The sequence below is a fragment of the Cebus imitator genome, unplaced genomic scaffold, assembly GCF_001604975.1.
Source record: "Cebus imitator isolate Cc_AM_T3 unplaced genomic scaffold, Cebus_imitator-1.0 Scaffold291, whole genome shotgun sequence".
In the NCBI taxonomy this organism is placed as follows: Eukaryota; Metazoa; Chordata; class Mammalia; order Primates; family Cebidae; genus Cebus; species Cebus imitator.
Window position 1 is genome coordinate 1,190,428 of NW_016107606.1, and position 7,640 is coordinate 1,198,067.

Genomic DNA, 7,640 nt, shown 5'->3' on the forward strand with positions numbered 1-7,640 from the left:
TACTTTGCTATCAGCAAGTACTCTTCAGGCTTGCTTCTGGCAATCATAATGAAGACGGAACATCTGATTGTGTCACCTGAGGTGACTTTGATCCTAGAACTAATATCATGAAGTAAGCATCATCTTCTGCAATCATAAAGTTGTGTGTGCACAGTAGAATTCCAAGTTTCAATGGAAATTTTGTGTATAATGCAATCTGAGAACAGATATGCAAAACACAAGTCAACCTCATCACCTGGTGCCTCTGTGTTCTCATAATACCTGTGCCTTCTCCTTTACTGCCTCATTCTCTCTCAATCATTGTTCCAACTCAACAACCCAAAGTTACATGAGAACCAAAATAGTTAAGTACATAGGAATTTCATTGCCACTTTCGTCCAGTTGCAATCTTTGGCATCACAGGGAGCGTCCAATGATCAGTTAACAAAGAGGAAAAGCACTGTTGTAGAGATGTATCTACCTGTTACACTGATACTAGCAGAAAGTGAATGTTAAGTACACTTTCAACTAAAAGTGGCCCTCAAAATTTTAGTGAGAGGAAAGCTTCTCAGTGAGTACACCTTCAGGTTGTATATCTGGTTGTGTATGTTTTCTATGAAGTTAAATGACTTGAAATAATCTACAATAACCCAGAGACCATGGTTAATGGAGTAGTCATTATTAGAGTCTTAGCAAGGATAAGAAAACTACCAACAAGAATATTTTTGGAAACGGTAGCTTGGTTGGCCCTTTGGAAGTGGGTGGAGGCTGAAAAGAAATTTGTGTTTCATGGAAATGCTTAATAGAAGGAATTCCCTGCAGAGGAGCTATCAGTAATCAGGTGGAAAAGGTAACACAGAATGTGCCTGTCAATCAAAACTACCCACAATTATGTAACGGCTCATGAACAAAGTGGTCATGGCAGCAGGATTAGAGGCTTTGTGTGGGGTCAACAAAATAGAATCCTACTCACCAAGGTGACTGGGTTAGTGCTCCTGCTGGGGGCTCAGTTTTTAAAGGAGAGACAGTTACTAATTATCCTTTACAGCACTATTCCATGAAGAACCAGCCATCTACCTGGTGGCAAGTTGATTGTAGCAAATTCTTTTAATTATGAAAAGAGAAGTCCTTGGTTTTATGTATGTCAATATAGATTTTCCTTCATTTTCTGTAAAATTTCTACCAGAATTACTATTCATAGACTTTCAGAAAGTATTGTTAATTACTAGTAACAAATGCCTCATTTTATAGCAATAGAAAGTGCAATAGGGGACTCACACCCATGAAATACACTGGTGTTTCCAGGTGCCTTGTCATTGTGAAAGAGCTGGCTTGATGGAACAATACAATGACCTACTGAAGGCTACATTGTAATGGCAGCCAGGAGACAGCATCTGCTGCTCTTGGGTTGTTGGCTTAAAGAACACTTTTTGAACCTCTAATCCACAAGCAACATATTGTGTTGGTGACACCACAGTAAGAACTGGAAGCCACAGGACAGAGGTAGGATCATCCTCTCTCATTTTCACTTTAACAGATCACAGAGAAATGGTTTCCTTCCTATTCCTAAAGGCTTGAGCTAACAGAATGTGAAGGTCATAGTGACCAAGAGCACAAGGCTTTCTCTAGAGAGTATCACCACCATTTCATCAAGTTGTGTACAGGGCAGCCCACATGGCCCATCTGGGCTCCTCATACTGTTGAAAAAACAAACAGTAAATGTATACGTACATAATGTTTTTTGTGGGTGTATAATATAGATATATGTAAATGTAAAAACAGATGCAAATTATATATTTTGCATATATATGGTGTAAGTATGCCTTGGAAGAAAAATGAATGTGTCCATATGAAGTCATTTGACTAAATGAATTTTAAGAACAAGAAACATGAAATTTGACCACACATAACCTGTATCTCCAGTGGGTTCTACAATTTGATCTTACTCTGAGAAACTTACTTAATCACTTTTTAACTTGGTTTCCTAGACTCAAAATGGGACAACAGTCATAGATATCTCATAGACATATTAAAAAGACTAAATGGCATAATTTATATAAAGTCGTAATTCACGTGAAGTGCTCAGCACTTCTTTCCAAGGAAGTACTCAATAAAAATGATTTATTATGCTCACATATTTATAGAGATATATTTATGCACATATATGCATATACATCTCCGACACAGATGATAGATTAGACAGAGTGACCATTCATCACATATTTTTTGAATATCTTATTTCTAGGAAAATCACAGTGAAATTGTAAACAGTAATGCTTTTTGATGTAAAATTCACAGTTTAAAAAATGATAGTCATGAAAGCAACAAATTGTTTTGTACATTATGTAATTTATTGTTTGAGCAATGTCCAGAGAAACAACCAAATACATTGATGTGTATGGGATTAAAAATTTGAACCTTTAATTATGCTTAACTATTTTATATTCCTCGTATTATCCTTAGAATGATATTTTATTCTGCTCTCTGGATTCTTGCAAAGTATTGGTAATGCTGTTAAAATTATCATTCCTAAATGGTTCCCTAGGTTATACATTTTGTCATCCCTCAGCTTTCAACCACATTTTCTCATACGCTTACAATTTATAGTACAGAATTTGCTAGGAATGCGTCTGGGACCATTTTTCTTAGTACTTAGATGACTTGTTTTAAAATTTAGGTTGAAATTGGTACAGATTTTGTTTTAGTAAATCACTCGCCTTAAATGTCATTACTAGGATGACAACTCTCTCAGCCCAGCCTCTAACTCACAGTCTGCCTTGATATGGGGTTTATAGGACTATAATTAATCCTGAGGCAAATTGAAATACCCAGGATCATTTCGTAGGATGTTTTTTAGCTGTATAATTCCTCCCACACTGGTGCTCAATCTGTGCATTTTCCAAATATGCTTGCCAGAGAAGAAACACTGCCGAAAACAAGCTTGAAATAGACAAGTGAAAGGGAAAGCAAGATAATTTAAAAGTTTAATGAGACCCAAAGTAAGTTAATGGGGTTGGGGAACTTTTTGCCAGTTTCTGGCCAATTGCAGTTAATCAGCTTGGCTGTTAATAAGACTGAGAAGAAAAATTTTTACTTAGCTCCTTTAGGACACATAAATACAAACTGATTTTTTTCCCAGGAGTTAAAGACCATTAAAACTGAAATAAAACTTAGATATTAAATGGTATAAAATCTTTATTTGGTAGTTGTAACACTAAAAATTAAATATATGAAGAGATTTTTTAAAATTCCTTTCAAGCTATTAGTAAAATAAGAAATAAATCTGGTTGTTTTCTTTCCAGTGGGCTGCATGGTATATTACATGCCAGACATATATTCCACCCTGTTTTTGCTATACCTTAATATTTGTAATGCTGATTTCAAGACACAGGATTAAATTAACTTCAAAAGTGGTAGTGGAAATGAAAAGTCTTATTTATGGTGCAATGCCTACTATTAAATGTAAAAGGAATGACGGAAGCAATAAAATCACCATTTAGCAAGCACAATAGTAATAATTGATTCAGGCTCAAGTCATCAGCAAGTGCCAAAGCCATTTGGTACAGAGTCTGATGGGAACAGGATATTGGAACAGCCTCAAAGTATTTCTCCCAAGATTGTTAATTTCATGATGCAGAAAAAAGGTGACTTTACAGTGTAGAAATCTGATAGATACCATGTGTCCTAGTCCACTTCCTGCTGCTATAACTGAAGACCGTAATCTGGGTAATTTACAAAGAAGTTTGTTTGGCTCATGGCTCTGGAGGCTGAGAAGTTCAAGAGGATGGCACTGGCATCTGGCCAGGATGTTCCTAGGGCAGAAGGCGGAAGGGCAAGGGAGTGCACGACACAGAGAGAAAGGGGGGGGCAAGCTTACACCTTCAGCAGAAGCCCATGCCCACAATAGCAGTATTAATCCATTCATAAGGGTAGACCTCTAATGACCTAATCACCTCTTAAAGTTTCCGCCTCTCCCACGGCTGCATGGGGGACTGAGGTTCCAACCCATGAGCTTTGGGGATACATCCAAACCATCAAGCCATAGCACGACAGTAGCACAGTGATTAAAGTTAACATTCAAAGAATGGGACAAATATGTGTCTCCTGATGTGGGGGGCTGAGAGCGCATAACTCACATAGTATTTCTGCCAACAATCAAACAACGAAAACTTCAAACTGGTCATGAGGAATCATCAGAAATCCACAAATCAAGGGACAATTTAAAACTACAACTGGTGTATACTGCTGAAAAAACATACATGTCATAAAAAACAAAGTAAGGTTGAGGAGGCATTCCAGAAAATGGCTAAGGAGGCATGACAGGTATAAAAAAAAAAAAAGTGATATTAGATTGCATCTTCAGTTGAAACTTTAATAGCCTATGTTGTGAAATATGAATATGGCGTTTATAATATGTAGTATTATATCATGATAAATTGTCTTTTTGATATTTATAGTGTGGCTAAAAATGGAGTAAGTATACAAAAAGAAGAGCAAGGAATTTCTCTTGATAAATGAAAATTGGAGTTTGTACTGTGAACACTACTTATCTAGAAAATAGTATCACATACTCTTAGCATTCATGAACACCAGTCCATTAGTTCAATATTTTGAACAAAGAAGCTTAAGAAAACTAATTTAGGAAAGATCTATTTTATATATGAATGTTATATGAAATAGAATGACACAATACTAAAGATAATTTGCATTTATGATATATTTTCTGAATCTGATAATTACATTGTAGATGGTTATGATGGCCTTGTTCTTAGGAGACAGATGATGAAGTCCACAGTTGAAGGAATCTGATGTCTGCCACTTACTTTCTAATGAGTTGGCAACGATAAAACAATGAGAATGATGCTAAAAAGAAGGACACGAAGGAGGAGGAACGCGAAGAAAAGAAAATTAAAAACAACATTCAGAGAGAAAGAGGAATAAATAATTAGTGAATATAAAATGAAGGATACACAGTCTGTACTTTTGAAATTTCTTTAATAAAAAGTAAAAAATGTATTTTCATAATTATAATGAGTATTCAACTAAAAATGTCTACTGACATTACTTTACATAAATAGTATACAGATGGCTTCTGTTCTCTACCTACCACACCGCACTTGCCACTCACTCCCTGGAAGAAGCTAGTGCTGGAAATAGAAAAGGAGATGCTGCCATTCTAAAATCCTCACTGTGCTGGGAAATGTATTTGTTATAAATCCTATAAAGTTGGAATGATCATATCATTGGCTGATTTAACCTAAATCTCATTAGCTATCTAAGTCACTTGAGAGAGAGCCAAATCTGTTTATAATGATTAAATTTTTTAAATGCCAGAAAAATCAAAAGACAAAAGGAATGGGTAAAAGAAACCAAAGAGGAAATAATGAAGTTTGAGAGTGTTTCCAACGCCGCCGTAGGGCTGCTTTCAATCCCACCAATGTGTTGCTTAAATTAACCATAAGCTTTCCAGGACTAACTACCTTTTTCAATTCATATGAAAAATACCCATCCTATTTTTCATGCCTTTACAGGCAGCAATATTTGTTTCATTATTTTATCTTCTATATTTTTAGAGAGGATCTCGGAGTGCACGCAGTGGCATGAACATGGCTCACTACAGCCTCCAGCCCCTGCCTGGGCCTCAATAATCCTCCCACCTCAGGCTCTGCAGTAGCTGAGACCTCAGATGCATGGTGCCACAACTGATTAATATTTTTTTTCTTTCTTTTCTTTTTTTTTTTTTTTTATATGGGCTCTTACTGTGTTTTCCAGCCTCATCATAAACTCCTGGCTTTAAACCATCCTCCTACCTCAGCCTCCCAAAGAACTGGGATGACAGGCCTGAGTCACCATGCCCAGCCAGACAGAACAATCTTGTTTTTAAAGAAACAAAATACTTATTTATTTATTCAGCCAGTTTTTATTGAGCGTCCCCTCTGCACCCGGTACGATGCTTCATGCTGTTGTCAAACGTGTGTGTGAGCACTGCTTTAATCAAAAGCCCAGCGCACTGGCAGGCCTGAAGTTTGAACAAGCAAGAATTAGACAAGATTACAAATTAGGGGCGGAGTCGATCAGACGGAGTAGAGAAGGTGGGCTACAAGCCTACAGAAGGAAAGAGTTTTATGTGCACAAGAAAACAGTAACAGGGCTTCATCTTTGGAGGTCAGGGAAGTGGGGGTAACGTGATCAAGTGATTCTGGAAATGTAGGTTCCACTCCCAAAGACTGTAGCCACGCTACCAGAGCATTATTAACGACATTAAATGCAGCATTATATCCCAAATGCAGTAAGTAGCTATTGAAAGCTCCGGGAAGGCCTAGTGAGATAAGTGAATGTGAATGTACTTTGAAAGCTGCACAATGCTACGTGAAAAAGGAGTGAGAGGTGCTCTGGGGAACAAGAAGGAGGTTGCTAGGGGACAGGGAGACAGGTGGCTGGAATGGAGGGAGTGACAGGGAAAGCTGACTGGCAAGAAATGCATTTCGGAGGTAAAGCAAAGAGAACTCAGTAAGGTGGAAGGCAAAAAGGGCAATGATGTAAACAACTTCCTAAGAAGAGGTTGAAAAGGCATTGCGTGTCTCATACCTTTATTCTCTTCTCACTTGACAGATTTGGTGAGCAAAAACTTCCAAGATGACAATTATTTTCAGGCTGGGCATGGTGGCTCATGCTTGTAATCCCAGCACTTTGGGAGGCTGAGATCACCTGAGGTTGAGAGTTCAAGACCAGCCTGACCAACATGGAGAAACTCCATCTCTACTAAAAATACAAAAACAAAATTAGCTGGGCATGGTGGCGTGTGCCTGTAATCCCAGCTACTCAGGAGGCTGGAGCAGGAGAATTGCTTAAATCCAGGAGGGAGATGTTGTCCAGCCTGGGCAACGAGAGTGAAACTCCACCTCATAAAGACAAAAAAACAGAAAAGAAAATTATTTCCTGATTGCTCATGTCTGTAATCTCAACACTTTGGAAGGCTGACACAGGAGGACTGCTTGAACCCAGAAGTTAAAGACCACCCTGGGCAACATGGTGAGACTCCATCTCTACAAAAAATAAAAACAAAGATAGCCAGGTATGGTGGTGGGTGCTGGTGGTCCCAGCTACTGGGGAGGCTGAGCCTGGAGGATTGTTGGAACCCAGGAGGTTGAGGCGGCAATGAGCCATGCTTACACCAATGTACTCTAGCCTGAGCGACAGAACAGTACCCTGTCACAAAAGAAAAAAATATACTTTCTCTTAAAACTTGAAGGACATATTCCTTTGTATTCTGGCTACAAGTGTTTCTGAAGCATGAGGAGTATGAATTAATTTTTATTTATCTTCCAATTTAAGTGGAGGTGAAGTATGAATTTATTTTTTATTTTTATTTATTTGAAGGAAAACTAAATTTTCTGTCTGTAAGTTATCAGAGTCTTATTTATCCTCAGCATTTTCAGATTTCACAAAAATGTGCTTTAAAACAGATCATTGCATTCATTTTGCTACGTTCTGGATGCACGATTTTAATGTGGCATTTTTAAGTTCTCCATTCTAGCAATTTTATTATACTATTTTCTTGATTAATTTGTCTCCTTAATTACACAAACACACAAGTAGGGTTTTGGATATAATAAATCAAAACTCTTATTATATTCATATATTTTAACCATTTTTATTTT